The following is a 21,982-nucleotide window of genomic DNA, read 5'->3' on the forward strand; positions in this document are numbered from 1 at the left end:
CAAAAAATAGTTTTGCATCACCATATTTTGAGAGCTATAATTTTCCCAGATTTTGGCCCACAGAGTCATGTGTGGGCTTGCTTATTGTGGACGTTTTTATTTATATCATTTTCAGACACATGACCTTTTTTGATCGCTTTCTATTCCAATTTTTGTGAGGCACAATGAACTAAAAACAGTAATTCAGGAATTTTTGTTTTTTGTTATTCCATGTGTGATAAAATTGATAAGGCAGTTTGTTTCGGTCTGTATGATTATATTTTTTAAATGTTTTTGCGCTTTTAAACAATAAAAACTTTTACAGAAAAAATAATTATTTTTGCATCGCTTTATTCTGAGAGCTATAACTTTTTTATTTTTCCGCTGATGGAGCTGTATGATGTTCTGTTTTTTTTGTGTGATGAGCAGTATTACGATAAAGCATTGTTTTTTGCCTTGTTTCTTTTTTTATGATGTTCACTAAAGGGGTTAACTAGTGGGACAGTTTTATAGGTTGGGTCATTCCGGATGCAGCGATACAAAATATGTGTACTTTAGTGTTTGTATAATTTTTTTCCTAAAAATATTTACCGTATATACTCGAGTATAAGCCGATCCGAGTATAAGCCGACCCCCCTAATTTTGCCACAAAAAACTGGGAAAACTTATTGACTCGAGTATAAGCCTAGGGTGGAAATGCAGCATTTACCGGTGAATTTCAATAATAAAAATAGATCATTATTTCCCCATAGCTGTGCCATATAGTGCTCTGCATTTCCCCATAGCTGTGCCATGTAGTGCTCTGCACCGTTCATTATTTCCCCATAGCTGTGCCATATAGTGCTCTGCACTGTTCATTATTTCCCCATAGCTGTGCCATATAGTGCTCTGCACTGTTCATTATTGCCCCATATAGTGCTCTGCACCGTTCATTATTTCCCCATAGCTGTGCCATATAGTGCTCTGCACCGTTCATTATTGCCCTATAGCTGTGCCCCATATAGTGCTCTGCGCCGTTCATTATTGCCCTATAGCTGTGCCCCATATAGTGCCTGCGCCGTTCATTATTGCCCTGTAGCTGTGCCCCATATAGTGCTCTGCGCCGTTCATTATTGCCCTATAGCTGTGCCCCATATAGTGCTCTGCGCCGTTCATTATTGCCCTATAGCTGTGCCCCATATAGTGCTCTGCACCGTTCATATTTCCCCATAGAAAGCTGTGCCATTGTCGCTGCTGCTGCTGCAGTAAAAAACAAACAAACCACATACTCACCTCTCTTGCTTGCAGCTCCCGGCGTCCGGTCCCGGCGTCTCTGCACTGACTGATCAGGCAGAGGGCGCCGCGCACACTATATGCGTCATCGCGCCCTCTGACCTGAACAGTCAGAGCGCAGAGACGCCGGGAAGATGGAGCGGCGCCCGGCGGCTGGAACGTGGACAGGTGACTATGCGATACTTACCTGGTCCTGGCGTCCGGCTCCTTCTCCCGGACAGCTGTCTTCGGTGCCGCAGCTTCTTCCTCTATCAGCGGTCACCGTCACCGCTGATTAGAGAAATGAATAGGCGGCTCCACCCCTATGGGAGGTGGAGCCGCCTATTCATTTCTCTAATGAGCGGTCACACGTGACCGCTGATAGAGGAAGAACTGCAGCACCGAAGACCGTGGGACGGCAGGGGGAGCGTCAGGACCGCTGGAAGCAGGTAAGTATGCCTCAGCGCCCTCACCCGCCGACCCTGCCACCCACCTTGACTTGCGTATAAGCCGAGAGGGGCACTTTCAGCCCAAAAATTTGGGCTGAAAATCTCGGCTTACACTCGAGTATATACGGTACTCATGGATACAATATATATTTATTTTTTATTATTATTTTTTTAAAATATTTTTACAATTTTCTTAAAACTTTTTATACTTTTGTACTATGTCCCACTATGGCACTTTCATTTTTTTCAGGATTATCGCTTGTATAGAATGAGGATGCAGCAGTATCCTTATGCTATGCAAACTGTCAGCATTGCACTGACAGACTGTGCGCATGATAAAGCAACTTTGCTAGCTCTGGTGACCCAGATGTTGTGACTCGGTGTTCGGGATGCTGAATCCAAACAGTAAAACAAACTTCCTAGTTAAGTCCATGTTCGGTGTCCTTGCCCGAACAGTAGGTGTTCAGTTCGGACTCCAAACTTTACTATTCAGGTTCACCCATCTCTAGATGAGGCCAAAATTGAACTCTTTGGATGCCATAATACACACTATGTTTGGTGATCAAAAGGCACTTCACAAGACCCTAAAAACACTATACCAAGGTGGAAACATCATGGTGTGGGGCTGTTTTTCAGCATACGGCAATGGAAACCTTATTATTGAAGGAAGGATGGATGGACAAATCAAATGTACCAAGACATTTTTGATAAAAATCTACTGCCATCTATTAGAATAATGAAGATGAAACGAGGGTGGTCATTTCAGCAAGACAATAATCCTAAACACACAGCCAAGGAAACTCTCAATTGTTTCAGAGAAATAAAATAAAGCTGCTAGAATGGCCTAGTCAAAATCACCTGACCTGAATCCAAGAGAACATTTATGGAAGGGACTAAAGCTCAGTGTTCATAGAAGGAGCCCATGGAACCTTCAGAATTTGATGTGTGTATGCTTGGAAGACTGGGCCAAAATATAACACCTGAGCAATACATGCAACTAGTTTCTCTATGCAGGAGTCATCTTGAAGTTGTCATCATAAACAAAGGCTTTTGTATGAAGTATTAAATACATTTTGGTAAGTGTGTTCAATAGTTTTTTTCCTGTGTCATTTCTCACTATTACACATAACTAATTTATAAACATCTATGGTTTGATTTCTTTGCCTGTGCGGATGGCTTGTTACCGTCATCTGGTGAGAACTTCATGTCAACTGCACCTTTAGAAATATATTTACTTAGAAAATTGGTGATGTGTTAAATACTTATTACACTTGCTATAAATACAATCAAAAACTTGTAACATGGATGTGGTTAATAGCAAATAGACCGTATGTTTGTAGTCTGGAACTTCTAACACCGAGGTTGATAATATCAGATATAATATCAGACATAATATCAACATAAGCAATCAGAAGCTTGTAGCAGAGATTTAGTTAATCGGGTTCATTGATCGCATACATAAGCATACATAAAATAGTTACTAGTATTAGTCATCACAGCTGATAGAGAAGTGGATTCATTGGTCTGAGACAGGATATAGAAGTTAAATGATTAAAAGTTGGTAGGAACGTCTGAGAAGACAATCAACCAGCTAGCTGGAGCAGTCTTGAGGTAGATGAGACTAACTCCTACAAAAGCTCAATGTAGTTCGGAGCTATGCTTTCCTGAATACTTAGGCACACATGGTTGCCGGATAAAACCTTAAAAGGCATTGGATGATGATATAAAAAATGATTGCTGGCTTATCAGAGTAACCTGGCTCGGACTATTACACTGGAAGTTGGCCATAGAAGAAGGGAATAAGGCCCGACGCTGGAGCCACTACAGATGAGTAATAGCTGCAGACATGCCTCCCGAAGAGTGACTGATTTTACCTGTCCTATGAACATCCTCTGCTCACCTTGTCTTTGCTGCCTGACTGAGAAAATGTTAAAAGTGCAGTGACTGCCAATCATATCCAGGTAGGCATAATTGCACCTGCTGAGGTACAATTAGTTGTGGCGAGTAAAATACACGAAAGACCAGTCTAGGTTCATTCTCATACAGAAACCGGCAGCATCTAACTTAATTTTACAAATATATGTGCATTTGTATTTAACATCACACTCATTATTGTAATACTGTAATGCCTGAATAAAGGTCTAAATGCTCATTTGGGCAGTCTAAAGAAAGGCTCCTGTTAGGGCTAGCGGAACGCACCAAATAATAAGACTGATAGTGTACGGTGCGTTCGTAGCCCGGGGTCCACCGTGCAGAGATGGAACCTGCTGCTGAGTAATGACGGACTATATGGCGGTACTCATAAGTATACTCGCGTGGGTTAAACTTCACCCAACGTGAAGGAAGCGATCCTGTTGCGTCACAGGATCGCGGTACCGCACATAGAAGGCGAGCAAGCAGTCAGCGAACTTAACCCCAACTAGGATTGAAGTCCGATTAGACCACTTGCTGACACAACACCGCAACAGGGTGTGTTAGGCAACTCTTATAATAAGAGCACCGAAGTGCGAACTGTGCCGTGCTGGCAGGCACCACTAAGCACCCAGACGTGGGTCAGGAAGCGCACTACTGGCGCGTGGCGCCGCACTGGCGGTCACAGCAATAGACGCTGATACGTGTGTGACACGTTGAGTGATTTGTCGGGCGCTAGATAGCAGCCATACTCCATACGCGAAGTCATACAATAGGGTAGGGGTATTTAATGAACGACTTGCACTCACAACAAACACACGTATTCAATTGTACACTAGCGCCTGGCCGTGCGGTCATGCACAGTTTATATAATTGCAGGACAGGAAGTGGCCACAGAAACTTTGCCCTTCCAAGACCTGCCAAGAGGACCAATGGAATGCGCTGCAGAGCCAGAGCACATGACCCTCGATCTCCAACGGGAGATCTTGCTCTGGGCATGCTCAGTGTGCGCAAACAAGGACTTAGTCCCAGGGAAGTCCGCTCGCCGCTGACCAGCACTGACTTTAATGGCAGGAGCTGAAGAAGCAGCAGTAACTCTCTGTACAGAGTGAGAGCGAGCAAGACACTGGGAGCGACGTCCCTGCTGAGCAGACTCCACTGCGGCTGGAGGAGAATGGGAGACCGCAGCGGAGACGGATCGAGATTCCCCCTGTGCAGCAGAGGAAACTCGACTCCTAACATTACCCCCCTCCTTGGGCCTCGCTACGCTCGAAGGCAGCAATGAGCTGTGGGGCCCGAATGTTTTCAGCAGGCTCCCAAGACCTGTCCTCTGGACCATAACCCTTCCAATCCACCAAATAAAACTTTTTGCCGCGTACCACCTTGCACCCCAAAATAGCGTTCACCTCGTAATCGTCCGTAGACGAACCCGATGTCCCGGCAGATGACTCGGAAAACCGGGACATGTATACGGGTTTCAAGAGGGACACATGAAAGGTGTCGGTGATACCCAAGCGTGGAGGAAGAGCCAGGCGGTAGACCACAGGATTAACCTGTTCAAGAACCTTGAAGGGACCCAAGTAGCGAGGAGCAAACTTAGTGGACTCAACTCGCAGCCTGATGTTACGGGCGGAGAGCCACACCAAGTCGCCAGGGGCAAAAGTCGGAGCGGGGCGCCGATGAACATCGGCGGAGGACCTCATTCTCTCCTTGGAGGCCCGAATGGCATCCTGCGTGCGATCCCAAATGTCCCGTGCCTCCACAGCCCAGTCTGCCACCCTGGGATCAGCGGAAGACACAGGCTTGGGCACAGGAACACGCGGATGCTGGCCGTAATTTAAGAGGAATGGAGTCTGACCGGTGGAGTCGGCTACGGCATTGTTAAGTGCAAACTCTGCCCACGGTAGCAAGGATGCCCAGTCATCCTGTCTGGCAGAAACAAAATGTCGCAGATATGTGACCAAGGTCTGGTTGGCCCTTTCTACCAACCCATTCGTCTCGGGATGATATGCCGAAGAGAGATTTAACTCAATACTGAGTAGACGACATAGCTCCCTCCAGAATCGAGACGCAAACTGGGGACCCCGGACACTAACAATTTTGTCTGGCAAACCGTGTAAGCGAAAGATATGCTTGATAAACAAGACAGCCAACGCCCGTGCAGATGGTAGCCGTGGAAGAGGCACCAAATGCACCATTTTGGAAAAATGATCGGTGATCACCCAGATAATGGTGCAATTACGAGACTTGGGTAAGCCAACCACAAAGTCCATCCCGACCATCTCCCAGGGCCTGTCAGCCACGGGCAGAGGATAAAGCAAACCAGCTGGCCGTTGCCGAGGAGTCTTGTTCCTGGCGCAAGAGACACACGCCCGAACGTACTCCGCAACATCACGAGCCATATGCGGCCACCAGTATGTCCTCGCCAGTAACTCTGATGTCCTTTTAGTACCAAAATGTCCACCCACCCTGGACGAGTGCGCCCAAGAGAGAACCTCCGGTCGCAAACTAGATGGAACAAAAGTCTTGCCCGGGGGCACAGACTCCAGCAAAACCGGGGCCACGGTTCTCAAACTCTCGGTGGGGACAATAAGCCGAGGCTCCTCCTCCTCCGCAGATGACACAACGGAGCGAGAGAGAGCGTCGGCCCGAATGTTCTTCTCCCCAGAAAGGAAATGGAGGGTGAAATGAAACCGGGAGAAGAACAAGGACCATCTGGCCTGGCGAGAATTCAACCGCTGAGCTGTCTGCAGATACACCAAATTTTTGTGATCTGTGAAGACTTGGAAGGGAAAACGTGCTCCCTCCAAGAGATGTCTCCACTCCGAGAAAGCCAACTTCATGGCTAGCAACTCCCTGTCCCCGATGGAATAATTCCTCTCTGCTGGTGCGAAGGTCTTGGAGAAAAAGAAGCAAGGATGCTTCCGACCTTGAGCATCCTTTTGGAAGAGGACTGCTCCAGCACCAACAGAAGAGGCATCCACCTCCATGATAAATGGCTTATCAACATCGGGGCGATGAAGAATGGGAGCGCTAGCGAAGTGTGACTTTATAGAGATAAAGGCCTTGGAGACCTCCTCAGACCACAATTTGGGATTCGCCCCCTTCTTGGTGAGGGCAACCAAGGGAGCTACCAAAGTTGAGAAATGCGGGATGAACTGGCGATAATAATTGATGAACCCCATAAAGCGCTGCACCGCTTTAAGAGAATGGGGTTCCTGCCAGTCCATCACAGCCTGTAGTTTGGCAGGATCCATAGCCAATCCCTGGGCTGAGATGATGTAGCCTAGGAAAGGTAAGGACTCCTGCTCAAACATACACTTCTCCAACTTGGCATAGAGGGAGTTTGCCCGTAGGAGGTCGAAGACTTTGCAAACATCTCTCCGGTGGGAGTCAATATCTGGAGAGTAGATGAGAATATCATCCAGATAGACTACGACCGAGGTGGAAAGCATATCCCGGAAGATATCGTTCACAAGGTCTTGGAAAACGGCTGGGGCATTACAGAGCCCAAAGGGCATCACCAGATATTCATAGTGCCCATCCCTGGTGTTAAAAGCCGTCTTCCATTCGTCCCCCTCACGGATGCGAATCAGGTTGTAAGCACCCCGCAGATCTAATTTTGTAAATACCCTTGCTCCCCGAAGACTATCGAACAGTTCAGATATCAAAGGCAAAGGGTATTTATTCTTAACGGTGATGGCGTTAAGACCCCTGTAGTCTATGCATGGACGCAATTCCCCACTCTTCTTCTGCACGAAGAAGAACCCTGCCCCAGCAGGTGACACTGACTTCCTGATGAACCCTCTTGCCAGATTTTCCCGGATGTACTGTGACATTGCCTCCGTCTCCGGGAGAGATAGCGGATAGACTCGACCCCGGGGAGGCTCAGCACCAGGCAAGAGGTCAATAGGACAGTCATAGGGGCGATGGGGCGGAAGGGTCTCCACCGCCTTTTTGGAGAATACGTCTGCATATGACCAATACTGCTTGGGGAGAGAGGAAAGATCTGCGGGTACCTCAGTTGTAGGTACCAGAACGCACTCCCTCTGACACCTACCCCCACAAGATTCACCCCATCCCAGAATTCTGCCTGAGGACCACTCGATATGAGGAGAGTGGTACCGTAGCCAAGGTATTCCCAACAGGACCTCATCAATTCCCTCTGGAATGACGAGCAGAGACATAATCTCCTGATGAGATGGCGACATGGACAGAGTAAAAGGGATGGTCTGGTGAATTATCTGTGAGGGCAGAGTCGACCCATTCACCACTCGTACCGTTACAGGTTGAGCTAGCATAACCAGAGGTATTGCGTGGCGTTGGGCGAAGGCAGAAGACATAAAATTGCCCTCCGCCCCAGAATCCACGCAGAGCTCTACCGAGTGGGAGAATGAGCCTATAGTAATTGTCCCCTTAAAGGACAATTTAGAGGCAAACGTCGCCGTGTCTAGTGTACCTCCACCTACGACCACTAGACGCTGACGTTTCCTCGACCGCTGAGGACATCTGGTGGCTAAAAGTCCAGACTGCTGGCAAACATGACAGACCCTGAGTGCACAAGCGGTCCGGGACTTAGGTCCCGCTTGTGACACTTCCCTGGCCTCATGTGACTCAGGAACCAGGACCGGAGATTCCAGAGGTTTGGCGAAAGTAGGAGCCAGCCAAAACCTCTGCCTACACTGGGCTCGCTCTAACCTCCGCTCGTTAAAACGGAGGTCAATTCGAGTGGAGACTGTTATTAACTCCTCCAGTGTGGCAGGAATCTCCCTAGTGGCCAGAGCGTCCTTTACATGGTCAGCCAAGCCCCTCCAAAATATGGGGATAAGAGCTTTATCCGACCATTCCAGCTCAGATGCTAAAGTGCGGAATTGGACGGCAAAATGACTGACCAAGGACTCACCCTGAGTTAATGCCAGCAGTTGGAGCGCAGTGACATGGGTGACTTGAGGTCCTAAAAAGACCTGTTTTAAAGTGCTCAAAAACAGAGGAGCACTCTGCACCACATGATCGCCACGCTCCCACAGCGGCGTAGCCCATTCCAACGCCCTGTCCGACAATAGAGACACAATAAATCCCACCTTAGCCCGCTCTGTGGGGAAAAGTGCAGCCAGAAGCTCGAGATGAATAGAGCACTGACTCATGAATCCCCTACAAAATTTGCTATTACCAGAAAATTTTTCTGGCAGCGGGAGGCGAGAAAATGTCGGAACAGGGGTGGCAATGGACAAAGTTGCTGCAGCCACGCTGGCAGCCTGTACAGCAACTGCGGTAACATCCACAGCTGAGGTTGCGCTCTCGAGAGCCGCCAACCTACCCTCCAGCTGCTGTATATACCGCAGGGATTGCTGTTTGTCCGTCATCACTAGCCAGACCCTGGCGCTAGTGTAATGTTAGGGCTAGCGGAACGCACCAAATAATAAGACTGATAGTGTACGGTGCGTTCGTAGCCCGGGGTCCACCGTGCAGAGATGGAACCTGCTGTTGAGTAATGACGGACTATATGGCGGTACTCATAAGTATACTCGCGTGGGTTAAACTTCACCCAACGTGAAGGAAGCGATCCTGTTGCGTCACAGGATCGCGGTACCGCACATAGAAGGCGAGCAAGCAGTCAGCGAACTTAACCCCAACTAGGATTGAAGTCCGATTAGACCACTTGCTGACACAACACCGCAACAGGGTGTGTTAGGCAACTCTTATAATAAGAGCACCGAAGTGCGAACTGTGCCGTGCTGGCAGGCACCACTAAGCACCCAGACGTGGGTCAGGATGCGCACTACTGGCGCGTGGCGCCGCACTGGCGGTCACAGCAATAGACGCTGATACGTGTGTGACACGTTGAGTGATTTGTCGGGCGCTAGATAGCAGCCATACTCCATACGCGAACAGTCATACAATAGGGTAGGGGTATTTAATGAACGACTTGCACTCACAACAAACACACGTATTCAATTGTACACTAGCGCATGGCCGTGCGGTCATGCGCAGTTTATATAATTGCAGGACAGGAATTGGCCACAGAAACTTTGCCCTTCCAAGACCTGCCAAGAGGACCAATGGAATGCGCTGCAGAGCCAGAGCACATGACCCTCGATCTCCAACGGGAGATCTTGCTCTGGGCATGCTCAGTGTGCGCAAACAAGGACTTAGTCCCAGGGAAGTCCGCTCGCCGCTGACCAGCACTGACTTTAATGGCAGGAGCTGAAGAAGCAGCAGTAACTCTCTGTACAGAGTGAGACTGAGCAAGACACTGGGAGCGACGTCCCTGCTGAGCAGACTCCACTGCGGCTGGAGGAGAATGGGAGACCGCAGCGGAGACGGATCGAGATTCCCCCTGTGCAGCAGAGGAAACTCGACTCCTAACAGCTCCCTTTAACTATACCTTCTGTTCTTAAAAGGCTTGGTTGAAGCACATAAAGACATATTACTGCCATTTAGAAACACAGACTCCCAAAAGAATATACCATCATCAAAACGGTCATGTTTTCTTTTATTGCTGCTTTCTTATATAAGGAGGATAGCATGTTTCATATACATCAAATAGGATCCTCTTGCTGCAAGTCCTGACAAAACTACCCCCATTTTTGCCAGATTCTTCATCTGGTAGGTCAAGAGCATGGTACTAGTGAGCTTTCCGTATGGCAACTTAAAATTATGTCAATAGCATTAGGCCTCAGCTCTTTCTGCATATGGCAGTAGCTGAAAACAAATACACGGTGCGCCTGCAAGTGAATTAGCAGTACACAAACTCATCTGTCCTTCAACTCCTCTTTCCAAAGCTCCACTACAAGAACAATCAGACATAATTGAAGCAAGGTCAAATTCCACAGCAGTTACTTGTCTACTCATTGTGGATGCCAAGAGCCAGCACACCACCTGCTGTCAAAGAATGCACCAAAACCAAGCCTGCCATGTTTGTAAGGGTATGTGCACACGTAGAAAGCTCCTCTGCGGATTTTTCCACAGCGGATTTGATAAATCTGCAGTGCTAAACTGCTGCGGTTTTTCCTGCGGATTTATCGCGTTTTTTTAATGCGGATTCCGGTGCAGTTTTACATCTGCAGTTTTCTATTGGAGCAGATGTAAAAACGCTGTGGATTCCACACAAAGAATTGACATGCTGCGGAAAATAAAACGCTGCGTTTCCGCGCGTTTTTTTCCGCAGCATGGGCACAGCATTTTTTGTTTCCCATAGGTTTACATTGTACTGTAAACTCATGGGAAACTGCTGCGGATCCGCAGCTGCGGAAACGCTGTGGATCCGCAGCAAAATCCGCATCGTGTGCACATACCCTATATGGTCTCAAAATCTGATTTAAACTACATTCATTAAATGGGTATTCCCATCACATACATTTGCAGCATATACACAGAATATGTCGTATATGTACAGTAGTGGATTTACCCAACTGTACCTGCATTTATCTGGAAAACAGTACTCTGCCTGCACTGCTGTCGATGGAGAGGTGGTCATAATATCCATACAAATTAACGAGAATTCCAACCACTTCTCTAGTCGCAGTAGAACACCTCAGGGTCTTATTCTATAGACAGAATGCATGACCATTGGTTGGACTTACATGTACTATACATTAATGGAATATCCTGTGGCTATGCCATACATTTATGAGATTAGCCTACCCATTTAAGCCACATCTAAACATCATTAAAGAAAACCTATCATTAGAGTCTTACTGCCTGAACAATAAAACCAGATTTTTCTTTCTCTGAACAAGCGGGGACAATAGGCAAAAACCTGACTAGTCACGTAACATCCAGCTTCAACATGCCCCTTAAATGAGAGACTTGTTAATCATATGGAGCAGAGTGGGTAGAATCCAGCCGGGCACATCATCCGACTAGTCAGGCCTCTCATCTTACAAACACCAGCCAGCTTTTCAAACTCTTTTTTTCTGAAATATCACAGCATTTCAGATAAAGGCATACCTGACTGCAATTAATGAAACCATCAGGCTCTGATTCATTCTACCGATGACTTGTGCAGCATGAAACTATTCACAGACCTTTAAACTTGCAGATCCTCTCTCAGTTCTGTAGTTATAATCTTGAGATGTGCCTGTTTTAGATAGGTCACATTGAAGTGTCCCTTCTTTTAAAAACCCCTGACATTAGGATATCTCCGCACACAAAGCACTCTCTCCTCTCTGTTAGAGTTGTACGCTACAGTATTACATCCAAATGAGTGATGGAGTGGTTTCAGACAGAGAAGGAGAGGGCAGTTTGCATGCACAAACCAGCACTTATCCAGTGACCACCTGCCATAGCATTCAATTCTGATCAGGGCATGTCAAATCTGTCAATTAACCCCTTCATGACCCAGCCTATTTTGACCTTAATGACCTGGCCGTTTTTTGCAATTCTGACCAGTGTCCCTTTATGAAGTAATAACTCAGGAACGCTTCAACGGATCCTAGCGGTTCTGAGAGTGTTTTTTCGTGACATGTTGGGCTTCATGTTAGTGGTAAATTTAGGTCAATAAATTCTGCGTTTATTTGTGATAAAAATGGAAATTTGGCGAAAATTTTGAAAATTTCGCAATTTTCACATTTTGAATTTTTATTCTGTTAAACCAGAGAGTTATATGACACAAAATAGTTAATAAATAACATTTCCCACATGTATATTTACATCAGCACAATTTTGGAAACAAAATTTTTTTTTGCTAGGAAGTTATAAGGGTTAAAATTTGACCAGCGATTTCTCATTTTTACAACGAAATTTACAAAACCATTTTTTTTAGGGACCACCTCACATTTGAAGTCAGTTTGAGGGGTCTATATGGCTGAAAATACCCCAAAGTGACACCATTCTAAAAAATGCACCCCTCAAGGTACTCAAAACCACATTGAAGAAGTTTATTAACCCTTCAGGTGCTTCACAGCAGCAGAAGCAACATGGAAGGAAAAAATGAACATTTAACTTTTTAGTCACAAAAATTATCTTTTAGCAACAATTTTTTTATTTTCCCAATGGTAGAAGGAGAAACTGAACCACGAATGTTGTTGTCCAATTTGTCCTGAGTACGCTGATACCTCACATCTGGGGGTAAACCACTGTTTGGGCGCACGGCAGGGCTTGGAAGGGAAGGAGCGCCATTTGACTTTTTGAATGAAAAATTGGCTCCACTCTTTAGCGGACACATGTCACGTTTGGAGAGCCCCCGTGTGCCTAAAAATTAGAGCTCCCCCACAAGTGACCCCATTTTGGAAACTAGATGCCCCAAGGAACTTATCTAGATGCATAGTGAGCACTTTGAACCCCCAGGTGCTTCACAAATTGATCCGTAAAAATGAAAAAGTACTTTTTTTCACAAAAAAATTCTTTTAGCCTCAATTTTTTCATTTTCACATGGGCAACAGGATAAAATGGATCCTAAAATTTGTTGGGCTATTTCTCCTGAGTACACCGATACCTCACATGTGGGGGTAAACCACTGTTTGGGCACATGGTAAGGCTCGGAAGGGAAGGAGCGCCATTTGACTTTTTGAAAGAAAAATTATCTCCATCGTTAGCGGACACCATGTCGCGTTTGGAGAGCCCCTGTGTGCCTAAACATTGGAGCTCCCCCACAAGTGACCCCATTTTGGAAACTAGACCCAAGAAACTTATCTAGATGCATATTGAGCACTTTAAACCCCCAGGTGCTTCACAGAAGTTTATAACGCAGAGCCATAAAAATAAAAAATAATTTTTCTTTCCTCAAAAATGATTTTTTAGCCTGGAATTTCCTATTTTGCCAAGGGTAATAGGAGAAATTGGACCACAAATTTTGTTGTCCAGTTTGTCCTGAGTACGCTGATACCCCATATGTGGGGGTAAACCACTGTTTGGGCGCACGGCAGGGCTCGGAAGGGAAGGCACGCCATTTGGCTTTTTAAATGGAAAATTAGCTCCAATCATTAGCAAACACCATGTCACGTTTGGAGAGCCCCTGTGTGCCTAAACATTGGAGATCCCCCACAAATGACACCATTTTGGAAACTAGACCCCCAAAGGAACTAATCTAGATGTGTGGTGAGGACTTTGAACCCCCAAGTGTTTCACAGAAGTTTATAACACAGAGCCATGAAAATAAAAAAATAAAATTTTTTCTCAAAAATGATCTTTTAGCCTGCAATTTTTTATTTTCCCAAGGGTAACAGGAGAAATTTTACCCAAAAGTTGTTGTCCAGTTTCTCCTGAGTACGCTGATACCTCATATGTGGGGGTAAACCACTGTTTGGGCACATGTCGGGGCTCGGAAGTGAAGTAGTGACGTTTTGAAATGCAGACTTTGATGGAATGCTCTGCGGGCTTCACGTTGCATTTGCAGAGACTCTGATGTGGCTAAACAGTAGAAACCCCCGATAAGTGACCCCATTTTGGAAACTAGACCCCGAAAGGAACTTATCTAGATGTGTGGTGAGCACTTTGAACCCCCAAGTGCTTCACAGAAGTTTATAACGCAGAGCCGTGAAAATAATAAATACGTTTTCTTTCCTCAAAAATAATTATTTAGCCCAGAATTTTTTAATATTCCCAAGGGTAACAGGAGAAATTTGACCCCAATATTTGTTGTCCAGTTTCTCCTAAGTACGGTGATATCCCAAATGTGGGGGTAAACTACTGTTTGGGCACATGCCGGGGCTCGGAAGTGAAGTAGTGACTTTTGAAATGCAGACTTTGATGGAATGGTCTGCGGGCGTCACGTTGCGTTTGCAGAGCCCCTGGTGTGCCTAAACAGTAGAAACCCCCCCACAAGTGACCCCATTTTGGAAACTAGACCCCCCAAGGAACTTATCTAGATATGTGGTGAGCACTTTGAACCCCCAAGTGCTTCACAGACGTTTACAACGCAGAGCCGTGAAAATAAAAAATCATTTTTCTTTCCTCAAAAATGATGTTTTAGCAAGCATTTTTTTATTTTCACAAGGGTAACAGGAGAAATTGGACCACAGTAATTGTTGCGCAGTTTGTCCTGAGTATGCTGGTACCCCATATGTGGGGGTAAACCACTGTTTGGGCACACGTCGGGGCTCGGAAGTGAGGGAACACCATTTGACTTTTTGAATACAAGATTGGCTGGAATCAATGGTGGCGCCATGTTGCGTTTGGAGACCCCTGATGTGCCTAAACAGTGGAAACCCCTCAATTCTACCTCCAACACTAACCCCCCCACACCCCTAACCCTAATCCCAACTGTAGCCATATCACAACCCTAACCACAACCCTAATTCCAACCCTAACCGTAAGGCTATGTGCCCACGTTGCGGAGTCGTGTGAGATTTTTCAGCATCATTTTTGAAAAATCCGCGGGTAAAAGGCACTGCGTTTTACCTGCGTATTTACCGCGGATTTCCAGTGTTTTTTGTGCGGATTTCACCTGTGGATTCCTATTGAGGAACAGGTGTAAAACGCTGCGCAATCTGCACAAAGAATTGACATGCTGCGGAAAATACAACGCAGCGTTTCCGCGCTGTATTTTCTGCACCATGGGCACAGCGGATTTGGTTTTCCATAGGTTTACATGGTACTGTAAACCTGATGGAACACTGCTGCAAATCCGCAGCGGCCAATCCGCTGCGGATCCGCAGCCAAATCTGCACCGTGTGCACATAGCCTAATTCTAAAGGTATGTGCACACGCTGCGGAAAACGCTGCGGTTCCGCAGCAGTTTCCCATGAGTTTACAGTTCAATGTGAACCTATGGGAAACAAAAATCGCTGTACACATGCTGCAGAAAAACTGCACGGAAACGCAGCGGTTTACATTCCGCAGCATGTCACTTCTTTCTGCGGATTCCGCAGCGGTTTTACAACTGCTCCAATAGAAAATCGCAGTTGTAAAACTGCAGTGAAATGTGCAGAAAAACCATAAATCCACAGCGGTTTAGCACTGCGAATTTATGAAATCCGCAGCGGAAAAATCCGCAGAGGACCAGAATACGTGTGCACATACCCTAACCCTAACCTTAGGGGGAAAAAAAAAAATTCTTTATTTTTTTTTATTGTCCCTACCTATGGGGGTGACAAAGGGGGGGGGGGTCATTTACAATTTTTTTTATTTTGATCACCGTGATAGGTTATGTCTCAGTGATCAAAATGCACTTTGGAACGAATCTGCTGGCCGGCAGATTCGGCGGGCGCACTGCGCATGCGCCCGCCATTTTGGAAGATGGCGGCGCCCAGGGAGAAGACGGACGGACCCCGGGAGGAACGGTAAGTATGATGGGGTGGGGGGGAGCACGGGAGAGGGATCGGAGCAAGGGGGGCTGGATCGGAGCGCGGGGGGGTGGATCGGGCAAGGGGGGGTGGATCGGAGCACGGGGGGTGGATCGGAGCACGGGGGGGTGGATCAGAGCACGGGGGGGTGATTGGAGCATGGGGGGAGCGGAGCACAGGACGGAGGGGTGCCGGAGCAGTGTACCGGACAGATCGGTGGCTTGGGGGGGCGATCGGTGGGGTGGGGGCACATTAGTGTTTCCAGCCATGGCCGATGATATTGCAGCATCGGCCATGGCTGGATTGTAATATTTCACCAGTTTTAATAGGTGAAATATTACAAATCGCTCTGATTGGCTGTTGAAAGTGAAACTGCCAATCTGAGCAATCGTAGCCATGGGGGGGTGAAGCCACCCCCCCTGGGCTAAACTACCACTCCCCCTGTCCCTGCAGATCGGGTGAAATGGGAGTTAACCCTTTCACCCGATCTGCAGGGACGCGATCTTTCCATGACGCCACATAGGCGTCATGGGTCGGATTGGCACCGACTTTCATGACGCCTACGTGGCGTCAAAGGTCGGGAAGGGGATAAAGTTGAGGGAGGCTGAGGCAGGGGCGGACATACCGCCAATGCAGCTGCACCGGAGCCTGGAGGTGCAGGGGGACACTTGCAGAGCAGCTAATACTGGGGGCAATCTGACCTGTTTCTCGGAGCCCGAGGCTCCGTGGAGCCCATGGCTAGATTGCCCTCATGTGTGGCAGGCAGGGAGCTGCAGGATCCGTCCTATGCTTCCTGCCTGGCGCTTTCTGTCTCACACAGGCACGCACAACTGGATGATGTCAGCAAGCAGCAGTGTGAGCCTGTGTCAGAGAGAAAGATGCTGTGGGGGAACAGATGGATAGGTGAATGCTGGTGTTTGTTTCTTTTAAACATCACACTAGGGAGAGTTCCAGGACAATCATGGGAGGTGGTGGACAGAACAATGATGGAGGTGGGGGTGAACAATGATGGAGGTGGTGGAGAAGACAGTGATGAAGGTGGGGGGAACAATGATGGGGGTGGTGCAGAGGACAATGATGGGGTAGTGGAGAGGACAATGATGAAGGTTGGGGAGAGGACAATGATGGAGGTGAGGGGGAACAATGATAGTATGGGAGAGAACAATGATGGTCATGGGGAGAGGACAATGATGGAGGTGGTGAAGCAAACAATGATGGGAGTGGGAGAGAACAATCATTGGGGTGGCGGAGAAGACAATGATGGAGGTGGGGAAAAGGTAATCATGGAAATGGAGAGAGGGCAATTATGGAGGTGGGGGAAGACAATGATTGAAGAGGGGAGAGGACAATGAGGGGGGTAGGGGAGAGGACAATGATGTAGGTATGGAAGAGGACAATGATGGAGGTGGGGGAGGACAGTGATGGAGGTTGGAATGATGGAGGTGGGGATAGGGTAATGATGGAGGTAGGGAGAGGGCAATGATGGAGATTGGAGAGGACAGTGATGGAAGTGAGGGAGAGGACAATGAGGGAAGTGGGGGAGATAACAATGATGGAGATGGGAGGACAATGATTGAGGTGGGGGAGGGGATAATGATCAAGGTATGAGAGAGGACAATGATGGAGGTGCAGGGAGGTCGGTGATGAAGATGGGGAGGGGACAATTATGGAGGTGGGGTAGATTACAATGAGGGAGTGGAGATGACAGTGATGGAGGTAGAGGGGAGGACAATGAGGGAGGTGGGGTCCTATGCCACTATGGCTTGCTCCTATTTATGGTCCCCTGATGAGCCCTTACATTAGGATGGGGCGAAACGCGTAGGGAGAAGGACACTGGGTCAAATAACATTACTTCATTCAGATAAGTGACCTATTATGGCTTTTGTAGCATGCTACTGTCGATTCATGACAATGTATACAGTACAGAGCAAAGGTTTGGACACACATTCTCATTTAAAGATTTTTCTGTATTTTCATGACTATGAAAATTATAAATTCACACTGAAGGCGTCAAAACTATGAATTAACACATGTGGAATTATATACTTAACAAAAAAGTGTGAAACAACTGAAATTATGTCTTATATTCTAGGTTCTTCAAAGTAGCCACCTTTTGCTTTGATGACTGCTTTGCACACTCTTGGCATTCTCTTGATGAGCTTCAAGAGGTGGTCACCGGCAATGGTTTTCACTTCACAGGTGTGCCCTGTGAGGTTTAATAAGTGGAATTTCTTGCCTTATAAATGGGGTTGGGACCATCAGTTGTGTTGCGCAGAAGTCTGGTGGATACACAGCTGATAGTCCTACTGAATAGACTGTTAGAATTTGTATTATGGCAAGAAAAAAGTAGCTAAGTAAACAAAAAAGAGTGGCCATCATTACTTTAAGAAATAAAGGTCAGTCAGTCCGAAAAATTGGGCAAACTTTGAAAGTGTCTCCAAGTGCAGTGGCAAAAAGCATCAAGCTCTACGAGAGAAACTGGCTCACATGGGGACCGCCCCAGGAAAGGAAGACCAAGAGTCACCTCTGCTTCTGAGGATAAGTTTATCCGAGTCACCAGCCTCAGAAATCACAGGTTAACAGCAGCTCAGATTAGAGACCAGGTCAATGACCAGGTCAATACACAGAGTTCTAGCAGCAGACACATCTCTACAACAACTGTTAAGAGGAGACTTTGTGCAGCAGGTCTTCATGGTAAAATAGCTGCTAGGAAGCCATTGCTAAGTCCAGGCAATAAGCAGAAGAGACTTGTTTGGGCTAAAGAACACAAGGAATGGACATTAGACCTGTGGAAATCTGTGCTTTGGTCTGATGAGTCCAAATTTGAGATCTTTGGTTCCAACCACCGTGTCTTTGTGCGATGCAGAAAAGGTGAACGGATGGACTCTACATGCCTGGTTCCCACCGTGAAGCATGGAGGAGGATGTGTGATGGTGTGGGGGTGCTTTGCTGGTGACACTGTTGGAGATTTATTCAAAATTGAAGGCATACTGAACCAGCATGGCTACCACAGCATCTTGCAGCGGCATGCTATTCCATCTGGATTGCATTTAGTTGGACCATCATTTATTTTTCAACAGGATAATGACCCCAAACACACCTCCAGGCTGTGTAAGGGCTATTTGACCAAGAAGGAGAGTGATGGTGTGCTACGCCAGATGACCTGGCCTCCACAATCACCAGACCTGAACCCAATAGAGATGGTTTGGGGTGAGCTGGACCGCAGAGTGAAGGCAAAAGGGCCAATAAGTGCTAAGCATCTCTGGGAACTCCTTAAAGATTGTTGGAAGACCATTCCCGGTGACTACCTCTTGAAGCTCATCAAGAGAATACCAAAAGTGTAAAAAAGCAGTCATCAAAACAAAAGGTGGCTACTTTGAAGAACCTAGAATATAAGACATAATTTCAGTTGTTTTACACTTTTTTGTTAAGTATATAATTCCACATGTGTTAATTTACAGTTTTGATGCCTTCAGTGTGAATGTACAATTTTCATAGTCATGAAAATACAGAAAAATCTTTAAATGAGAAGGTGTGTCCAAACTTTAGGTCTGTACTGTATATGATATCTGAATTGCAGCATTGTGCTGGACTGTGGTCATAATAGAAAGGAACAAGATCCTTTTGAGCATGCTATGCAAAATGACTTTGATCGCTGAGAAATACTATTGGCAGTAATTAAATACAGTATGTGTAGAATTTAAGCACAGGTGCTGTGAAAAAAATCTGTAACTACTTTGTCGAAATATATATTCTAACCTATATCATTGTATCCTAGGCTATAGCCAATAGGCGTTTTTGCGTAAGGCAATCCTGTTATGTATATTTAGCTCCAACTGAGCACAGACCTATACATCTATAGTATACATTTTTTCTAATACTGTCATTTGTGATCAATGTGGTTGTTTCTATATCATAACCCAGATCAGTTTTATTCTAGGGTGGAGCTAATAGGTAGGGTTGAGCGACCTTGACTTTTTTAGAGTCGAGTCGGGTTTCGCAAAACCCGACTATCTCAATAGTCGGGTCGAGTGAAATCAGCCGATTATGACGTAAAGTCGGGATCGACCGAAACACGAAACCCAATGCAAGTCAATGGGGCAGCATAGTCGGCAGTGAGTGGGGGCCAGGAAAACACCTAGAGTGCCCATTTTAATGCCAAAACCATGCATTCTTCTTAATGAAGCTTGTCAATCTTAATTTCCCTTATAATAATAGTTAAGGTAAGATAAGTATTTAAACTTTGCAAGTGCTGTGATCCTGAGCAAGCAGGGGGGGCCCACTCGTTGGCATTGGCACTGGCACAGGACCCCTCAAAGTACGGCGGTGTGTTTGCACGGCGGGGGCGCCTCCCACCGGCAGCGACACTTTTGCGTACTATGAGGGGCCCTGTGCCAGTGACATCGCCAACGAGTATTCCTCCCCCCACCTGATGAAGGAACCTGCACTTTCATCTGCACCTTCCTCTTTGTCCCCGTGTAAGGTGGTATGGTATGCGGGAAGAGGAACCTGACTTTCAGCAGGGTCACAATCTTGCTGTTTAGCGTGCACGGGGAATGTTGCGTTATGGGTCAATGTACCAGCAGACTCATCTATCACTGGCTGGGCAATGGGCAGGATGAGGAGAAAACACAGATATACAGTGCCTACAAGTAGTATTCAACCCCCTGCAGATTTAGCAGGTTTAATAAGATGCAAATAAGTTAGAGCCTTCAAACTTCAAACAAGAGAAGGATTTATTAACAGATGCATAAATCTTACAAACCAAAAAGTTTTGTTGCTCAGTTAAATTTTTATAAATTTTAAACATAAAAGTGTGGGTCAATTATTATTCAACCCCTAGGTTTAATATTTTGTGGAATAACCTTTGTTTGCAATTACAGCTAATAATCGTCTTTTATAAGACCTGATCAGGCCGGCACAGGTCTCTGGAGTTATCTTGGCCCACTCCTCCATGCAGATCTTCTCCAAGTTATCTAGGTTCTTTGGGTGTCTCATGTGGACTTTAATCTTGAGCTCCTTCCACAAGTTTTCAATTGGGGTAAGGTCAGGAGACTGACTAGGCCACTGCAACACCTTGATTTTTTGCCTCTTGAACCAGGCCTTGGTTTACTTGGCTGTGTGCTTTGGTTCGTTGTCTTGTTGGAAGATGAAATGACGACCCATCTTAAGATCCTTGATGGAGGAGCGGAGGTTCTTGGCCAAAATCTCCAGGTAGGCCGTGCTATCCATCTTCCCATGGATGCGGACCAGATGGCCAGGCCCCTTGGCTGAGAAACAGCCCCACAGCATGATGCTGCCACCACCATGCTTGACTGTAGGGATGGTATTCTTGGGGTCGTATGCAGTGCCATCCAGTCTCCAAACGTCACGTGTGTGATAGGCACCAAAGATCTCGATCTTGGTCTCATCAGACCAGAGAACCTTGAACCAGTCAGTCTCAGAGTCCTCCAAGTGATCATGAGCAAACTGTAGACGAGCCTTGACATGACGCTTTGAAAGTAAAGGTACCTTACTGGCTCATCTGGAACTGAGACCATTGCGGTGGAGTACGTTACTTATGGTATTGACTGAAACCAATGTCCCCACTGCCATGAGATCTTCCTGGAGCTCCTTCCTTGTTGTCCTTGGGTTAGCCTTGACTCTTCGGACAAGCCTGGCCTCGGCACGGGAGGAAACTTTCAAAGGCTGTCCAGGCCGTGGAAGGCTAACTGTAGTTCCATAAGCCTTCCACTTCCGGATGATGCTCCCAACAGTGGAGACAGGTAGGCCCAACTCCTTGGAAAGGGTTTTGTACCCCTTGCCAGCCTTGTGACCCTCCACGATCTTGTCTCTGATGGCCTTGGAATGCTCCTTTGTCTTTCCCATGTTGACCATGTATGAGTGCTGTTCACAAGTTTGGGGAGGGTCTTAAATAGTCAGAAAAGGCTGGAAAAAGAGATAATTAATCCAAACATGTGAAGCTCATTGTTCTTTGTGCCTGAACTACTTCTTAATACTTTAGGGGAACCAAACAGAATTCTGGTGGGTTGAGGGGTTGAATAATAAATGACCCTCTGAAAAGACTTTTCACAATTTAAAAAAAAAAAATAAACAAAGAAATAACATTCTTTTTTGCTGCAGTGCATTTCACACTTCCAGGCTGATCTACAGTCCAAATGTCACAAT

This window comes from Ranitomeya imitator, chromosome 1 (assembly GCF_032444005.1).
Source record: "Ranitomeya imitator isolate aRanImi1 chromosome 1, aRanImi1.pri, whole genome shotgun sequence".
Classification (NCBI taxonomy): Eukaryota; Metazoa; Chordata; class Amphibia; order Anura; family Dendrobatidae; genus Ranitomeya; species Ranitomeya imitator.